This window comes from Colossoma macropomum, unplaced genomic scaffold (genome assembly GCF_904425465.1).
Source record: "Colossoma macropomum unplaced genomic scaffold, Colossoma_macropomum, whole genome shotgun sequence".
NCBI classification, from domain to species: Eukaryota; Metazoa; Chordata; class Actinopteri; order Characiformes; family Serrasalmidae; genus Colossoma; species Colossoma macropomum.
The window spans coordinates 31,570,914-31,589,079 of NW_023494804.1; the positions used below are offsets into that span (position 1 = coordinate 31,570,914).

General features: G+C 42.5%; 1 protein-coding gene across 3 annotated transcripts in view; it reads left to right on the forward strand.

The window, feature by feature from the left end:
• trim3b (tripartite motif containing 3b) overlaps window positions 1-18,166 on the forward strand; it is an 81,628-nt gene that overhangs the window by 15,238 nt on the left and 48,224 nt on the right. The window contains exon 1 of one of the 3 annotated variants that reach the window (XM_036594579.1): window positions 17,451-17,971. The exons of the other annotated variants lie outside the window; for them this stretch is intronic. The gene's annotated coding sequence lies outside the window, so the exon portion shown is untranslated. Of the gene's footprint in view, window positions 1-17,450; window positions 17,972-18,166 lie in introns of those variants that run through there. 3 annotated transcript variants of the gene reach the window in all.

An 18,166-nucleotide genomic window follows, 5' to 3' on the forward strand; every position in this document is an offset into this window, starting at 1 on the left:
AACAATGTACTGGCAAACAGAGCCCAAACCTCAACACCACTGAATGTGTTTGAGATTACTTTGATTGTGATCAGATCAGCAGAAAATGCAACTTCTAAGACTGGACTTTGGACGTGTGGACAAATATCCCTGCAGGTTTCTTTGAAAACCTGAAAGCAAGTCTCCTCAAAAGAATGGAAGCTGTAATAAATGCAAAAGTTGGACACGCTAAATAGTGAAAAATCTAAGATTAGGTTTAGTCATTGAGGCTTTTGTGTAATTTTCTGTTTTCTGCTTTGTCTCTGATGATAAAACATAAATAACAGTTGTTTCTCCTATATTTTACTGAATTTTATGTTGACACCAGGCAACACTAGGAGGAAGTATTTAGCGAATAAAAATTCTGATATCAATTCCACGATTTTTTTTGTGGAAATGCTGTCGATAAACCACCAATTTGCAAGTGACTTGTTTTATGTTGTAATGAGGAGATATCTCTAATATGAATAGCCACCAATTTCTAAGTATTTTGATGGTTTTTATGCTCTCGTGCCGTTTCGTATGATGGAAAATAAGAGTTATTACCAGAACAAAACTTCTAAAAATGCTGGGATGCTCTGCCCCCAGTGCTAAAATATTAATATAAAAATGTGATATTTGAATACTAAAAATTATTTGACAGTTCACTCTTGACAACTGACAGTCATATCAGTCAGTAAAGCAATGTTTAGCTTATGCTACTGGATGTAGCATCAAAATCTTGCTGCCAACTTTAAATCCTTATTTCTCTGCGACGGATGGTTACATACCCACGAGGCAGGTATCATTCGAAAAGCCGGGGCCTGAGCTTTCCAACGAGCCATCCCCCGACCCGGCTCCACAGGAACTGGAGTACATTAAATATGTTCAGTATATAAAACATAAAAAGTTTTATCAGCTGACATGATCCTTTATTAGGCGTTGGTGGTTTAGTGGTGAGCATAGCTGCCTTCCAAACAGTTCACCCAGGTTCATTTCCCAGCCAGCGCATCATCTTGTGGGGCCCCCAACTGCTCCCCAGGCGCTGTGGATAGGGCTGCCCACTGCTCTGGGCAAGTGTGCTCACTGCCCCTAGTGTGTGTGCAATAACTAGTGTGTATGTGGTGTTTCACTGCACGGATGGGTTAAAATGCGGAGGTGGAATTTCCCCGTTGTGGGACTAATAAGGGTCACTTAATTAAAACTTTAGCTAATTTTACCTTAAAATCGGTGCTGGTGACTATTTTCCTACCAGTTCAGGTTAGTAAGTTAATAAGTGTACATAAGTATAAATGTCTGGCTGCTAAATTGAATCAGGTGTATTTGAGCGGGCGAATCACAAGACTGTGCTGGACGCAGGACCAGAGCTGGACACCCCTGGTGTAGACTATTGGTCATGTACTGTGTGTGTTTGTGGAGGGATGTGGGCCCAACAAAAATAAGAGGAGGAATGTGGGAATTGGAGCCTGCAGTTGCAGTGGACATATTGCCAGCCGGAGAAAGTCTTGGGCTGAACGTGTGAGTCTCACTTCACCTTGACCATAAAAACAGCTAGACCAAAGTGCACATGGGCGTGTTTGTGTGGATTTGTTAGCTGAGGCTGTTCTGAAACTCGGACGTGACAGCCAAGCCTTGGAACGGCGAGAAAAGCAATCAAAGGCAATGGACAGCAGAAGCAAGTTGACTGTCAGAGTGATCTTTTTACACTTACCTGTCAATTTCACTTCCTCTTATTTTCCTCCTTCTAGTCACGGACATGTTAGCAGGAGCTTTTCATCACAATTAGATGTGATGAACTTGTTTGGAAGGATACTGGAGGCACTGATGTTGTAAAAGTGCAGATAGTGTTTGTAGTTGTAGGTCTGCCACAGTCTACAGTGTTCATCAATGGAAATGGACCATAGGACCACTGCTGACCAGACATTATTCAGCTGGCGGACCACTGTTGGCACAACAGTGGCACTGTTATGGTAGTGTGTAGCGCTGGTATTTGTGTATCAGGTGCTGCAGCTTGAATACACACTGTATATATTTACTGCCCACTTTTAAGACACCTGTGTTGTTGGTCTACGTTAGAAACCCAAGGACTTCTTTTTCCATGAACAAATTGTCTTAGTCATCCTCTAAGCTGTCATTATTGGTCAGTGTCCCCTTCTCGGTAACGGCTATATGTCCTTTCAGACCCTTTGTGCTGAGTCGTCTTCTCACAGTGGAAGGATGGACAGGAACACCTGTGGATTTTTTCAGAGCTGAAGCAGAAGTGGGGGATGATTGTCTGCCGAACAAAAAGCTTTAAGTGCTGTTTACCTGATGGTCACAGTTTTGGTCTACCAGGACTTGAATGGTTGATAGGAGTCCCACTTTTTTATATTGTTTAATAATTAAATAATAAACAGTAATTGTGCATTAACAGTTGCAGATGTGTGTTCAATGTATTTACTGTCACTTAGAAAAACCAAACGTCATCTGACGAGGGGTTCCCAGACTTTTACAATACAGTGGTATACAATTATTAACTGATGCTGATATATCAGCTGCCCTCTACCTGTCAATCAGTGGAGATGGACCACTCTAGGACCACCACTGACCAGATAAAGCAAGAAAGGCCTGGGTTCGATTTCCCCGGCCAGTTGAACAGAGTCCTTTCTGTGCGGAGTCTGTGTGGGTTTCCTCTGGGGGCTCGGGTTTCCTCCCACAGTCCAAAGATATGCAGTCAGGCCAACTGGACACACTAAATTGCCCCAAGGTGTGAGTGTGTGGATGTATATGTCAGTCTGTCTGCCCTGCGATGGACTGGCGACCTGTCCAGGGTGTTTCCTGCCTTCCGCCCAATGACAGCTGGGATAGGCTCCAGCACCTCCCGTGACCCAGAAGGACAAGCGCCTCACATAATATCTCCTTTAGGCATTTTAGTGGCTCGTAATGCACATCTGGGGACAAGCTGTTAATTTTTTGTGCTTTTGGTATTTTTATACTATAACATACAGTTGGATAATGTACTATATAAGTGTTGAAAGCTTTTGCTTGATTATCTGATAAATATCTGTCCTGCTTTTTAAACTGAAAAATGAATAACCTTTACCTGCGTTGACTGGAAGTAAAATAAGTGAGGAGGTCTCTGACTTTAGCACAGCCGCTGAGGGTGGATTCCTGTTAGGTCAACCTAAAGAACTCGCTGTTCAGTGTATGGGTTTGAGCTCTGTCCACCTCGAGCTGGCACGTAAGCCCGGTTCATGTTATGTGACTCCTAGAGGCCAGTGACACTGCTTTTATTGCATGGTCAGCTACACTGTGTGTGTGTGTGTGTGTGTGTGTGTGTGTGTGTGTGTAAATGAGGCAGTGAATGTGCTAGCGGAGCTATAAAATACTTACAGCCTCGTGGTCATTTTGATTTGTTGACATGGTGTAGCCCACTGCTAAAGTGGAGACTGAGGTTGTAAATGCATGCAATGGGTCTGTTGGACTTCATGGTTTGACATTTCTCCAGTGTGAGAACCTTCACTGTATCTCAGCTGATACTCAGAGAGGAACATCAGTGAAGCCTGAGTGTCCAGTAGGGATGCAGCGATATGGAATTTCTTGGAAGATAAAAATGACCGATAATTAGCCACTTGTAGTGGCCAATACTGCTATCAATAAATGCTAATTTTCCTTTTTTTTTCATTTTAAGACAAGCTCACGTTATAGCCCATCTTCGAATTGCAGTGAGACAGGTTGGCCCAGCTAATGCTGCCTCATTTTCTTTAGCCCGGAGGGCACAAAACGGTGCGGGAGGGCCAGTGTCCATCACAGTTTCCTGCTCAGATGCACCGAATTAAACTTCTCTGTTATTTCCCAGGTTTAGTGGGTGTGTTTGAATGGGAAAACCAATAAACTGTGCTTGACATGGGCACCCTAGACCCAGAGTAGTGCACCCCTGCTTTAGCCTATACCAGGGGTCGCAACCCAAACGTTAAGAAGAGCCATTTTGTCCTTTCAGTAAAAATCAAACCAACATTTAATGTCCATTTTACCATCTTGGCTGTAAATAAGTCTCAGTGTGTGCTGATGTACAGTATATGCTAAAATATATAGGCAGTATAGGCTAAAAATATAATATAAACAAAAACACAGACTTACTTTGCTCTGCTTTAAGCTTTAACTCAGCTATAGCTGCTTTTCTCGCATCTCTGGCAGGAAACTTTTCCACAAAAGTAGAACAGTTTTTGTAAAAAGTCCCTCAACGTTTGATGTTGTTTTGAGGCTGAAAAAGTCACTTCTCATTCACCAGCTTCCTGTTAGAATTTTCCTGTTCCACCTTAAATGGCGCCAGAATGTAACTGCCATTTAAGGTGGAATGGGAAAAATGACTTCAGCTTCACGACTTTTCAGTGTTTGACTGACAGTGTCTCGTCGCAGAAACCAGCTGGAGTGATTATAAATGCAAACAAGTCCATTCGTCTCCAAATTATCGATGTTCGTCTGAAATCTTTCTCTTTTCATTTTTGGTAAACTACTAACTAGGTAAGAATGTTGTCTGAGCCAATACAGTCAAATGGCATGTAAATTACAGGGAACACACTTCTGCACATTTTATACACAATTATTGTTTATTTCCTAGGTTTAACATATTTGGGGGGGAAAAAAAACATAAAATTTGGCCTTTGCAAAAGTTATGGTGCATTTACTATTTTATGTTATTTTTTCTCAATATGTTAAACATATATATATACCAGGAAAACCATATTTAAGGATGTTCTCTGTAGAGGATGCATTAAATTATTTCCACTCAAATTTGACTGGGGGTGTTCAATCTTTTGCATGTTACTGTCACAGGAATAATGGGTTTGAAATGACTAAGTAAATCTATGATTAGTCTTTTAAAAGCATATTTCCCCCCAGGCTATAACTGGGCTAAACATTTGTTGTAAGCCGTAGTTCTGTTCCCTTCTGCTTAAACGTGAAACCCCAACATCGCTAATATTGTCTTATGACTGTACCTACATCAGTGTGCAAACAAAAATGGGGTGCTAAGATATAATTATTGACTATAATTCCAATACTGAACCAATAGTAAGACGTAGATGTATTCTATTCATCAGCATATCGCGAAGAAAACTTCACATCTCCATTTTTTATGTTTTTCAGTTTTTGACAAAAATTGAAAAGGCCTGCTACCCTTTACAATTCATGTGAATTTCATGACGAATGGACTGCAAGAAATGACCCAAAATGACTTGGCAAAAATTCTGGTTCCATTGACTTACATTGAAAGTGAAGTACGTTTTTTCCTTCTCCTGTAAAGTTACCATTTTGGAGATACGAGGTTTTCTTCAGACAACAGCGATATAATAAATCACAGTTTATATATCATGCACCCCTGTTTTATGGCGCAGGCTGTTCGTTTGCTTTTTAAATATCCATTCTGTTGTTTTGGAGTAGCAGGTTTGGTCAGGAGAGTTCAGCACAGTTCAATGTGCAGATGTTAGCAGCCACTTCCCCACCCTTCTCAGGGCTCAGCTTGACTGACAGATATGAGTAGGTAAATGTCTGAACCTGCCAAAGCTGTGGACTGATCTTAGGCACTGCAGGGAAGCGGTTCTGTGAGGGCCATTCTCACCTGTGGATTCTTTTGGGCAATTAGTAGAGCTCCTGTGGCAGGGCGTGGCTGACATGTAGCTTCCTCAGGCCTTATCAGTTATGGGATAAAGTGACTGGTGAGATAAATGGCGAGAAGGATTACAACCCATTACTGCACATACAGGTTAAAGGTAATCCTCTTCCAGCCTTTCACATTGTGTCATACATGACAGTACAAGATCTTGCAGTATCACGTATAGCAGTATTTCCCACATATCGCTGCTGTCGGCACCAAACACATTTTTTTTTTTAGATAGTTTCAAAATCTCATGACGAATGGGCCAACAGAAATGGTCCAAAATTATTAGGGATAAAGGATCATTCTACAGAAATGTCCACCAATGTTTTTTATCTATCCATAGGAGTCACTAGTGTTACCAATCCTCACTGCAATATTGGTTTTTAAGTCAATTATCTAGAATTCCAAGCACCACAGAAGAGCTCGTCCTCACAGTCATGTATAAAGGCTGAGGCCATAATTTGAGGTGTAAAAAAAAAAAAAAAGTTTTTCTGCTTTTTTAACTGCAATAATCTATACATGACTATGAAATATATTATTTAAATGACAAAGAAAACAAATGGCAAATAAATATGAAATATATAATGAAAGTCGTGGTCTCCAGGAGTCGTGTCACTGGAGTTACTGCGTAACCAAAAATCTCTTATTTTGAAATAAAAGTCACACTGATGACATCACTTGACTTCCTTTTACCTGTTTTCTGAGGATCTATGAAGAAAAGCTCATGGTGAGTCCACTGTGTCTTTCAGTTATCAGAGATTTTCTCATTTAGCTCATGATTTCATATGAAGCTTTTAGCTGAAGTCACCGGTGTGACCGACTTTGTTAGGTAATTGTGAAAAAATAGGATACAAATGGATTAAATTCCATATTTTAGTGGATATTCCATGATTGACAACATGTGGTTTGATGCTCTGTAGCAGCCGTTTTGTAAAATGCATTGTTCATTAAAAATGTCTCTGGTGTTCCCTTTATTATGTGTAACACCAGTGAGGATCAGTAACACCAGTGACTCCTATGGATGGATAAAAAAGCGGACGTTTCTGTAGAATGACCCAAAAAGACTCAAATGGAGATCCAAGGTTTTCTTCCTGCAGCGCTTAAATAAAATCTTTTCATTTGTCAAATGTAGCTTCCAAGTAGAAGTTTATATTGCAGCCTTAGGAAATCTTTTCAAAGCACTTTGACAGCTTTAAAATGCTTGTAGAACTGGTTTTGGATGGAACTCATGGACTCTTCTCCACAGCAATGAGTGCTGTGTAAACTGCATACCTAAATCACACACTTGCCTCAAACCATATAGAGCTGTTAAGTAATATCAGATAGACTTGCTGTGGTTTCCAACACTGTATGACACGCCGATATCTATAAAAATGGGCGAAGGCACAGAGTAAACGGCTACTGTGCTTCTCCGCCCTGTCATTTAAAGTAGACACAATGGACCAGTTTGTGTGGCTGCGTAATTGTTACACTGACGCCGTCTTGGAACAAGTCGAGTGAGTGTCCGTGTGTGTGGTCAGTCATGTAATGTGCTCTTACAACAATGTCACGACATCGTGCCTCAGCCAACTGGCGTTCTTATGCACCCTCTCTGAGGTCAGGCTCTGTGTTCTCCTGAGTTGCGGGAGGTTTGTTGACTCAGGCTTCTGCTCTTTAGAAAGGGTACAATGCAAATGATGGTCTTTCCAAGGGTGTTGACAGACCCTAATTGATTATGAGAGGGATGCAGTTGGGAAGAGGGATATAGGGGGAATTAATGAAAGGCCAAGGGAGCTCCAAGTACTGCAGTGTAGGCACAAGATGGAGATTAACTATTGCTTATGGTTATGCAACGTTGTGTGCAGTCACCAAGCTGTTTTCCGAGGCTAATTGGGTTTGTCATTATATCATTAAATCACTATAAAATCCCCAGTGGTGCTAGATACATCTACCCTTACAGAAAAGTATACTGAAAGTTCATTTTCAGTAAAGTTCGAGTATGTTTCCCAAGTATACTTTATGTAGTTAGTATACTTATATCATGTACTCCTTGTTTCTACACTCATTGTCCATTTTATCAGCTCCACTTACTATATAGGTGCACTTTGTAGTTCTACAGTTACAGACTGTAGTCCATCTGTTTCTCTGATACTTTGTTAGCCCCCTTTTACCCTGTTCTTCAGTGGTCAGGACCCCCATGGACCCTCACAGAGCAGGTACTATTTGGGTGGTGGATCATTCTCAGCGCTGCAGTAACCCTGACGTGGTGGTGGTGTGTTAGTGTGTGTTGCGCTGGTCTGAGTGGATCAGACACAGCAGTGCTGCTGGAGTTTTTAAACACTGTGTCCACTCACTGTCCACTCTATTAGACACTCCTACCTTGTCAGTCCACCTTGTAGATGTAAAGTCAGAGACGATAGCTCATCTGCTGCTGCACAGTTTGTGTTGGTCGTCCTCTAGTCCTTCATCAGTGGTCTCAGGACGCTGCCCACAGGACGCTGTTGGCTGGATATATTTGGTTGGTGGACTATTCTCAGTCCAGCAGTGACACTGAGGTGTTTAAAATCTCTAGCAGCACTGCTGTGTCTGATCCACTCAGACCAGCGCAACACACACTAACACACCACCACCACGTCAGGGTTACTGCAGCGCTGAGAATGATCCACCACCCAAATAGTACCTGCTCTGTGAGGGTCCATGGGGGTCCTGACCACTGAAGAACAGGGTAAAAGGGGGCTAACAAAGTATCAGAGAAACAGATGGACTACAGTCTGTAACTGTAGAACTACAAAGTGCACCTATATAGTAAGTGGAGCTGATAAAATGGACAATGAGCGTAGAAACAAGGAGGTGGTCAGAATGTTATGCCTGATCAATGTACACTTTCCACTAGAGAGGTCTCCATATCCCAAAATCTTGCATGGTGTAGCTTTAAGTAATCTTAACCTTAAAAACTACATAAGCAGTTTGAAAAGACTTGCCATGGGTGGCGAATGTATGATTTATTATACAGTTTGGACAGTGCTAACTGGAGACGCTCAATCTTCCATTACTTGTTAGCTACCATGGCTTTATAGCTCTGGTTTTATGCTTAAGAAGCAAACTGTCTGCCTGCCCTGCGATGGACTGGCGACCTGTCCAGGGTGTATCCTGCCTTCCGCCCAGTGACAGCTGGGATAGGCTCCAGCAACCCACCGCAACCCAGAAGGATAAGCGGTTTAGATTGTGTGTGTGTGATCCGTTTGAGGAAAATTGTGTACATTGTGATATTTTTTGCTGCCCTTTTAGGGACAAAATGTGTCCTTATTTCATCTTCATCTGTTCTCTGTGTTTGCAGAATAATAATGTAGTTCTCACTGCCCTGGGCAGACGTGTCACAGCTCTCCATTAGCCGAGGCTGTGTGGCCCCCAGGGCCCTTCACCTTTTCCTCTGTCTCTCCTACCTGCACTGGAAACAAAAAAAGGTTTCGCCTCGCCCGGCCCCGAACTTCAGAATGAGGACAGCCATGCATAATTCATGCTTCTAAACTGGTAAACATTGCTGAATGCGAGCGAGTTTGCCCCACTGCACCGGCAGCTGGCCCGCCATCTGCAGAGTGACTCAACATGCCTGCCGGTGAAAAGATGTCTAGCGCACATGCAGTGCTTTTATGGGCAAAAACGCAGTTTGTAAAAAGGACGTTTCTGGATCTACAGTCTGATTGGCTGAGCCATGTTTGAAAACAGATCAATGTAGACTTGTGACCACACATCAACTGAATCCCTAATAAATTTAGGCTAATGCCCGCCTTACACCAAACGACTTTTTAAGCAATTTCACTGTAAAATTTCCGATAATTAAAAAAATTATAGTCTTGTGTTGCGCTGCGCTTGCGTCGTCTCGATTGTTTAGTGTGAGGTGGTCAGGACGGCTGTCTTAAGTCAGTCTTTTTCTCTTCTTGACGCTACGACAAAGGGAGAAAATGCATGCGTGGCTGCCTGAAATCTCTGTAAAAACAAGCAAGCAAATCTGCTCCACTTTAAAGCGATAATCATATTAACTTAAAATGTAAACTGGCTGTTTTTAATATTTCAGGTAACAGTGATGTAAGGAAACGTGCAAAGAATTGCATTATTGAAGAACCATCAATTTATTTATTTATTTATTTATTTGCTTTCTCTTACAGTGTTCTTTTTTAATTTGTTTTAGTTTTTATGGTTTAGTTCGTTTGTCTTTTAATTAAAATTCAATAAGGTCCAGTTAGAGAAAATTTCCTCAAGCAAAGGTCCAGAACATCATAATGTCTAACTTGCATCATGATTCAGTGCTATATACTGTTTACTGAAGTAGCCTAGTAGGCATATCAACATCTTATACAGTCATAACAATCGTAATGCACAGATCTGATTGGCTGAGTCGCGTCACGTGTGATTTTTACAACGCATGCGATTGGTCTGTGAGTTTCCCGGGCCGCTTAAGTCGTACCATAAAGGCTAGAAAGGTTACGCCGATTAAAATAGGAGCACCCCATGGAAATTAAATAATTCTCCATAGTTTATCGGTTATAGGTCCAGGTCCGCATAGGACAGCGTCTGGGTCTGGACTCCACCTATTAGTGACCTCTGGTTTAGTTCATATCACCCAGTCATCAGTGCTGAATCACTGCAAGTTGTGTTGATGTGTAAATCTTTATAATAAATAATAAAGTAGCTGCACATTTTACAGGTTAGTTAATAAAATACTGAGTGCTGATCTGCCAGAATATACAGCTCTACAGTGAACTGAGTCCCAGATCTTTACATGACCAGCCAATATATCTGCCCATCTGTCCCTCTACAGAGTGGAGAAGGAAAAGGGTTTATCTGCTTGTACATTTCCACCAGGTGCATGATGGGAAATAATCTCAAAAATCTAGTTGCAGTCTTGTAAATAGTGACACTGCAGGATCCCCAGCCTTCACAAAATCACAGTCTGAGACTAAAAACCGTGACACTGTCTTTAGATGTGAGAGAGAGTCAGACTTTAGTCTTTCAAAAGTCTTCTAGTGTAGGTCAGCATTGGTTAGTCAACTCAGTTACACAGAAAAAACTACACCTGCTCTTTTCTAACTGTGTGACTTTTCACATGCATACAAAATAAGTCATTTGAAATCAGTAACGTATTCCAAACATGTTTTTTTTTTGTTGTGCGCACCAATTCTTCATTAGCTTGAATGATGTTTTTGCCACCATTCTGTAAGGCTTGCATCTGAGCAGGCTAACTAGCTGGGTATGAGTGATTTAAGATTATATTTGAGTCGCATTATCTAACATGATAACTTACAGTAGACATTTTAAACTGAGCTGAACTTTTCAGCAACAAACACATGAATCCAATATCAGTTACGTTGAGTCGACTACATATCCAAACAAAAGCCACCAAGGTTTGAAGAAAATTAGAAAGCCTAACACCACTTTTTACGATTGTGGAACTTATTTGGCTGCCTTCACGATCCAAACACACACTGTACCATGGAGTTATCACCGTGGAGATTGGGCAGTCTCTGCTGTAGCACTAGGCCTTTGTATTGACACAGTGGGTTGTAGGTTGAACTTGAAGTGTGTTTGAAAGTCACTTCGCTTCATGCACACACTTTGGAACAGAGTAAAACAATGATATCTCTGCTGTCGGAAGAAAACCTCGTATCTCCATTTTTGTCGTTTTTCAGTTTTTGGCATGATTTGAAAATTACTGTTTCCCTTTACATTGTGTGTAAATTTCATGATGAATGGACCAAAAGAAACGACCCAAAATGACTTGGGGAAAAAAGTCTGGTTCCATTGACTTACATTAAAAGTGAAGTATGTTTTTTCCTTCTCCTATAAAGTTACGATTTTAGAAATACAAGGTTTTGTACCGACAACAGCGATATGTGGTTTCCTTTAGAAAAAAGGTACCTATGTTTTTGAAATCTGTTGTCTTGACTTTTACTCCCAAAACAGGGTTTGGGTGCATTCCAGCCTACTGTTAAACTACATTGCTTGGCAGAATAATGGTGTTTTGCATTAATAACAAAGCCACTTTATTTTGACTTTGACATGATCGGCCGCAGTGGCAGCGCAGGAAGAGTCTGAGATTTGTTGTGTATGTTTTATTGCCTGTGGTGATTTACTCCCCTCCCCTCACATGCACAGAGTTATTTAAAGGATCAGATTATTTCTGGCCCATCTCGTTTACCCTGCAACACGCATGTTTCCTCCAGGAATATTCTCACAGTAGGCAGAGGGAGGGAGAAGAAGAAAGAAGAGACACGCGGATATGCCACGCTGTGCATGGACCCACCGTCAGGACCAGGCCCAATTAGAAGCTAGGCGCGCACACGCGCACAGCTCGTGTCTGTGCATCAGAGTCAGGCCACGTGAGCTTGGCCTCTCCGCAGGCAGCACTAGCTGAGTCAAAGGTCTCGCCATCATCTCGGGCCTCAACGTCTCACTGATGCGCTGCCCGCACTGATTACTTAACCACCGATGCCAAGAAGCAGTGACGAGTATCATTACTCACTATACTTCGACTCATAACGGAGTGCTGTAGGCATTTATTTGCACTCAGTTCAGTTTATTTGTCCCAGAGCAGCTTTACAGGAATCTGGGTCGAGACCCCTAATGCGAGCTGAGACTGATTGGCAAGAAGAAACACTGAAGAGACTTGAAAGTAGATCTCACGCTGCTGTGGACCACACCAGACAGCACTGTTACGATATGAGTAGGAATAATTTACAAACTACAGTCGCACTCCGATCATACAGAGGAAAGATCCATGAGATAAGCCAATGACCAACAATAGAAGTCTCTCAGAAAGATATGAACAAGCAGGGCCCAATCCCATTTCACCACTTGCCCTTACCACTTTTTGCGTGTTCATGTCTAGAGGTAGGGTGTCCCAACTCTTCTTGAGATAGAGGGGTAGGGCGAAGTGTTGGGGCTACATGACCCTCCAAGCAGAGTGATATGAGAAAAAATGAAAACTGTCAAGATGGCTGAACAAGAGACCAAAGAAACCCACAAATGTGAGAATTTTCTCTGTAAAAATTAGTGATCATTGTATTATCTTAGTGTGGAGTCTTTTCAGCGTATTATGGTCTTTTCTTTATAACAATAATAGAAAAATCACTGGTACTATGCTGATGTCCCTGTAGCTGGCTAGAGCAATTTCCCGTTCCACCATAAATGTGCAGGAGTTACATTCTGGTGCCTCAGGTGTCAGAAATGCTGCACCGTTTAAGGTGGAACGTGAAAATTCGAACAAGAAGCTGGTGAATATCTGACTTCAGCTTCATATCACTGAAGAATTAGGGGAGGGCGATAATAAATAATTGCCCCTCTTTGAAGGCATATGATGCCCTAAATGTAACTAAAGCCCAGCAGTGAGGAGCTGAACTTTACCCTCCTCTGCTGTCACTGCAGACTGGCAGGGTCGCCTACAGAGCAGCGCTAGTAGCTGTTAAAGAAGTGATGCTCTTTTATATTCGAGGGTCCAATTTCGTAGGGAAAACTTTGCGCTTGATTCATTTTACAAGGGGAGGTTTCGTAATTACAGATGCAACACTCAATAACAATAACAACACAGAGCATGGCTCTGGGCTGTATCTGACTGTGAAGCCAATTCACACATACCATTATACATTGACATTTTAATGGTAGTTAAATAGGAAGGGGTGAAGTGCGAGTGCAAATTGGAGTCGACATACTTGTAAGATTGACTCGAACGTTCACTTCCTGCAAAATTACGGCAAGGGTTCATGTACAGAAGTTCACACATGAACAGAACTTTTTTGGGAAAGTTGAGCGATGTGTCGGCTAGGATTCTTGTGGCGTAGCAGTCGAGAAAGCAGCAAGAATGGCTCCTTTGTGCATGTGTGGCTACTTCTGTGCAAAAGCACTGCGACACCACTGGCAAAGCGGAACCTTTGTGTGGCACTTTTTGTTTTTGTAGTGAAGTTTTATTTATTTAAGCAATAGAAGACGAGAGGTTGTGTTATCACGAAATAACATCACGGCTGTGATTTGGTCGCCGTAGATCATCACAGCCGTGATGTTATTGGCGATAACACACTCCTCGAGTGTTCTACTGCTTTTATACAACAGTTAAATAAATACAGTAATACATTAATAAACTGGGCCGTGAACGCGGCGTTTAATATGTTTTAATGTTCGCAGTTCCTTCACCAAATTATAGTTCCTTAACGAGCAGCTTGTTGCTACGTCAGAGTAACGAGCTCCGCCCACTCGCTGCACAGCCGGCAGTTCGTTCTCCAGCTCCACACAGACAAACTGACAGTTTGGGAATTTAGTGTAGCCTCATCTTCAGAGTCTGACCAAATCGGCTGTCGGTCAAATGAGAGCTCAAATGAGAAAACGTGTCCATTTTCTCTTTGTGGCAAAGTAAGAAGTAAAAGCGTTCAAATGGCTTGAGCGTCTCCTACAGCTGTCAAAGTCGTTGCTTAGCAACAGCGTCTCAGTGGAGTGATAGTGTTTGTGATGTTATGGTGAAATAACAGCACAGAACGCTTCTCAACCAATCAGAGCATTGTACTGGGTTCTGAGCACTAAAAGAGCCTGCAGTGGATTCAAGCAGTACTACTTTTACTGAAAGAGCTTGTGGTTCAGCCAATTATGGAAAGTAATTCACTCCAGAATTATAGTTGTCAGGTTTGTTTGATCAGTATTTCATACATCCTTTCTTTAACCCAGCTAGAAGAATGTTTTAAACCTCTAAATTCTCTTTATTAATCCATAAAAATGATGAACCATGAGGTCATGGAAGGAAACGTCTAGGATGCATTTTTGCGTAACATACCACCAAGGTCAAACCCCATCCTCTTCAGGCCACTCTCTCTCCTCCCCCCACCTCCCTCTCTGTCTTGTGCCTTGTGGCGTCCTGGGACTCGGCTCTGTTGAGTCATTTTTCCCTCGCAATCTTCATGACACAGTATTACGTAAGAGGAGAGGCCTGCAGGCTGTGTCTGAGCAGAGAGGAGTGGACTTGTGTCTTAATTACGCTTTATTTCAAATTGACCTAATGCAATTCCATAAACTGCTGTCCCGTGCAATAACTAAGCCTCTGGAGATTTGGGGAGTATTAAGCTTTCATAGATTTAACCACAGTACGGGAGGAGGTGACTTTTGTAGACGAGGCTTAATGCTGAAACAGGACAAGTGTCCAGTGGGAAATACATGTTCATGCAACCAGTACAGACACTACGCATTAAAATGGGGACAACTAACTTTAAAAATGTTTTAATAAACAAGTTTTCATAAGTTTTGGGAAATAAGAAACGTTTTCTTTCTTATTTTTTAATTACTTACCATATTTAATAGATCTTTCTACAACAACAATCATTCTTGTTTGAGCAAAAAACAAAGGGCTCATTGGTGAACATGAGGCTGAGCATCGTTTCTGTAATCTGATTGGCTGAACCACGTAGTAAAATATTTGATATAAGCACCTATAAACTCTAATGATACGGCAAGATATTAAACACCATTGTGCTCTCCATGGACAAATCCTTGACTGTTCTGTTGCTTAGCAACCATAGCCTATTGTCATTTAAATGTATTTCTTACAGGAAAAATTGTATGTGATGCTGATGATATAACGAGATGTTATTATTTTATTATTTTATTATGAAGGTGAATTACATATGTGGATACTTTTTGGTATAGACAGACAATAATCATGTTATGTTAAAACAAATAAAACGTAGTAAAGCTGTTAGGCTACCTGCTTCACTAAGTGCTGCTGCACACTGGCAGACTCTTTGGCACAGCACAGTGCATTTTCAGACTTGCTTGAAATAACAATGCAATATGACTGGTGGGAGATTTAGTGGAGGGGGATGTCCCCCTCGTCGCACCCCCCCCCCACCACCACCACCACCAAATTTGCACCAGTGGCTTCATATGTATGCATAAAAACATAAACAAGCCCAGTCCAGTTACAGCTTTGTTTATGTCAAGTGACAACGGCAAGATTTGTGGGTGTTCACTGTTTTTTTGGAGCCGAAACTGTTTGTGACATGAAATTCTGTACTACATGCCCTGATGTGTTCTTAGACCCAATCCTAATCTATCAAACTCCTCTAATCACTATAAAAGACTATCCCTGGGAGGATTATGCAATCTGTCTGTGATGAATCTGTCTGCAGACGTGTCTGATGGTGTGTGGAGGCAGGGGGTCAGTGGCGTTAGTGGAAGGTGTGGGCGTTAATCTAGTAGCTGGACGCCGCTGCACAGAGCAGTGGAGTCAATCCTGCAGCTTAAAGCACTGATTGATGTTCACTGCCTAATCCCTTCCAGCGATGCCGTTACTTTTAATATTTTGTCCCTCTAGCAGTGACTATTTTAACTGCAAACTGTAGAGAGAGAGAAACAGGCAAGCGAGGATCTTAATTTGCCATCATAAACGAATGTTTTTTGGCACTCCTTAATCCCTAACCCTTCAGACACGTGTGCTAGTTTGATGCTGGAAAGCAGGCACGGATTCTAATCCTCAGATCCGAGGCCACCCCACCTAAAAGTTGTTCCCGATGACATCATGTGTTATGCAACTTTCATCGCCTGAAAGTTGTTTTCAAACAGCGCATATATTGCTGGCTGCGCGGTCAGGCTGGTTCTGCTTCTTGAGCTCCAAGAAGATTAAAAATTATGAGTGAGGTTAATGGTAAACATTTTCTCATTTGCATTTAAATTTCATGCCTGTTAGGCAGGGTGGCAAATATTACCATAAAATCTAGACTGGAGATTTATGTATATAAACATTAACGAACAAGCTAGAATATATTTTCTTGAGTAAATCTTGCGTATCAGAAATGAATTATTTATCATGATAATACAGATTCTTATAATAACAAAATATTGTCATATTGCCCTAACTAAAAGGGACTGAAGTTGATTGGTGCCCTTTTAGTTATGGAATATAATTCTACCACATTCCATTGATTTATATGGAGCCCTGCTGGTGACATCCCATATAAATAAAAATAATGTGTGGCCACACCTTATTAACGCGTGGGAATGAGATCCTAATGCACACCTTATCGCACATCTTGCACATCTGGACACTCGACACCTAGACACTTTATTTCAGTACCATTATATGCACATATTTATTCAGTATTGTCATTATATGCTGTTACCTGCGCCTCCTCCTACAGTCATTACTGCACTGCCTTTTTTATCTCAGCTTATAGATCTTATTGCATATTTTGTATATTTCTATTTGTATATATGCCTGTACAGAAGTTTGTAGTATATATTCTTCTTTTTATATTGTACCCCCCTTATTATCATAACTGTCCTGTGTTGTGTGAGTGATACTGGCTGCTGAATTTCCTTCGGGATCAGTGAAGTAAAAAAGAGAAATCTTTGTTTATGCCAAATGTCCAAATGTCAACAGGCATCCTTGCTCCCCCCTGAGAGATTTGGCAGGAGAACCAACATGCAGAACGTTAATAAACACGTTTTCTCGAGTAAATCTCGCGTATGACGTGATAATGAGCCTCACGGAGCTGCTAATGTGGAACATTCCTCTGACCGAGGGATTTCTTTGGCCAAACTCTCTCCCTTCTCCCTCTCGGACTCCCACCCCACCCAGTTTTTGTCAGCAGGAATTGTTGGCCTGTGAGGCAATCCACGCTTTCGGCAGAGTCCGCTCAGGGAGCTCAGCCAATGGGAGGCGAGCTCGAGGGAGGAGCGATGGGTGTGTGAGCTCCCCGTTAGCGAATAGGAACGCCGCGTGGGTGCGGCTTAAGGCCCTTTCTCCCGCCCCTCGGTGACGTCACGGCGTGCTTTGGTCAGCGCGAGTCGGCGGAGGGAGCGCCCCAGCTCTGTTTACGCTGGATAATATGACTGACGCAAAGGCGACCTGTTTGTAGAGGTGGGTAATCCAGGTCCGAAAAGTGTAAATCCTCCCCAGGTTTTTGTTCCAACCGCTCGACTCCTCTCCTTTGCTCAAACCAGCAGCAAAGGAGTTCAGGCAGTTGGAACAAAATCCTGGGGAGGGTTTTTTATTCTTTGGACCTGGATTACCCACCTTACGTGTATCATGGTGCGGTGTAGATACTGTCAGCTCAATAAAGTTGCTTTAAAGCGCTAAGGCGCGGGGTGGAGAGGGAAAGAGAGAGGGAGGGAGGGAGGGAGAGAGGGAGGGTAGGAAAGAGAGGAGCAGAGGGAGGGGAAGAGCAGCGGAGAGTTTAGCTGAGGGGGCGTAGGGAGGGAGAGAAAGAGAGAGGCAGGCAGGCAGACAGACGGAGGACTCGCGGTGCCGTTCAGTGCCCGGGCCCGGCTCGAACCCCAGCAAGGGAAATAAGAATGAAGCCCGCCTGAAAACCGCCGGTGCGCGTAAGTGAAGTCGCTTTCTGCCTCTGTGCTCCTCTGGCTGTGTGGCTGTGGGTGTTGCTCGCTGTTAGGCTGTGACCAAAGCTGGGAAGAATGTTATTGTTGCAGGTCCTCTCGGCTCCATCGCAGCCACAGCCTTCCAGCTGCTTCTGAGCTGGTCTGCTAGCTGCTGTGGCTAAACGACAGGAACTCTGGCTT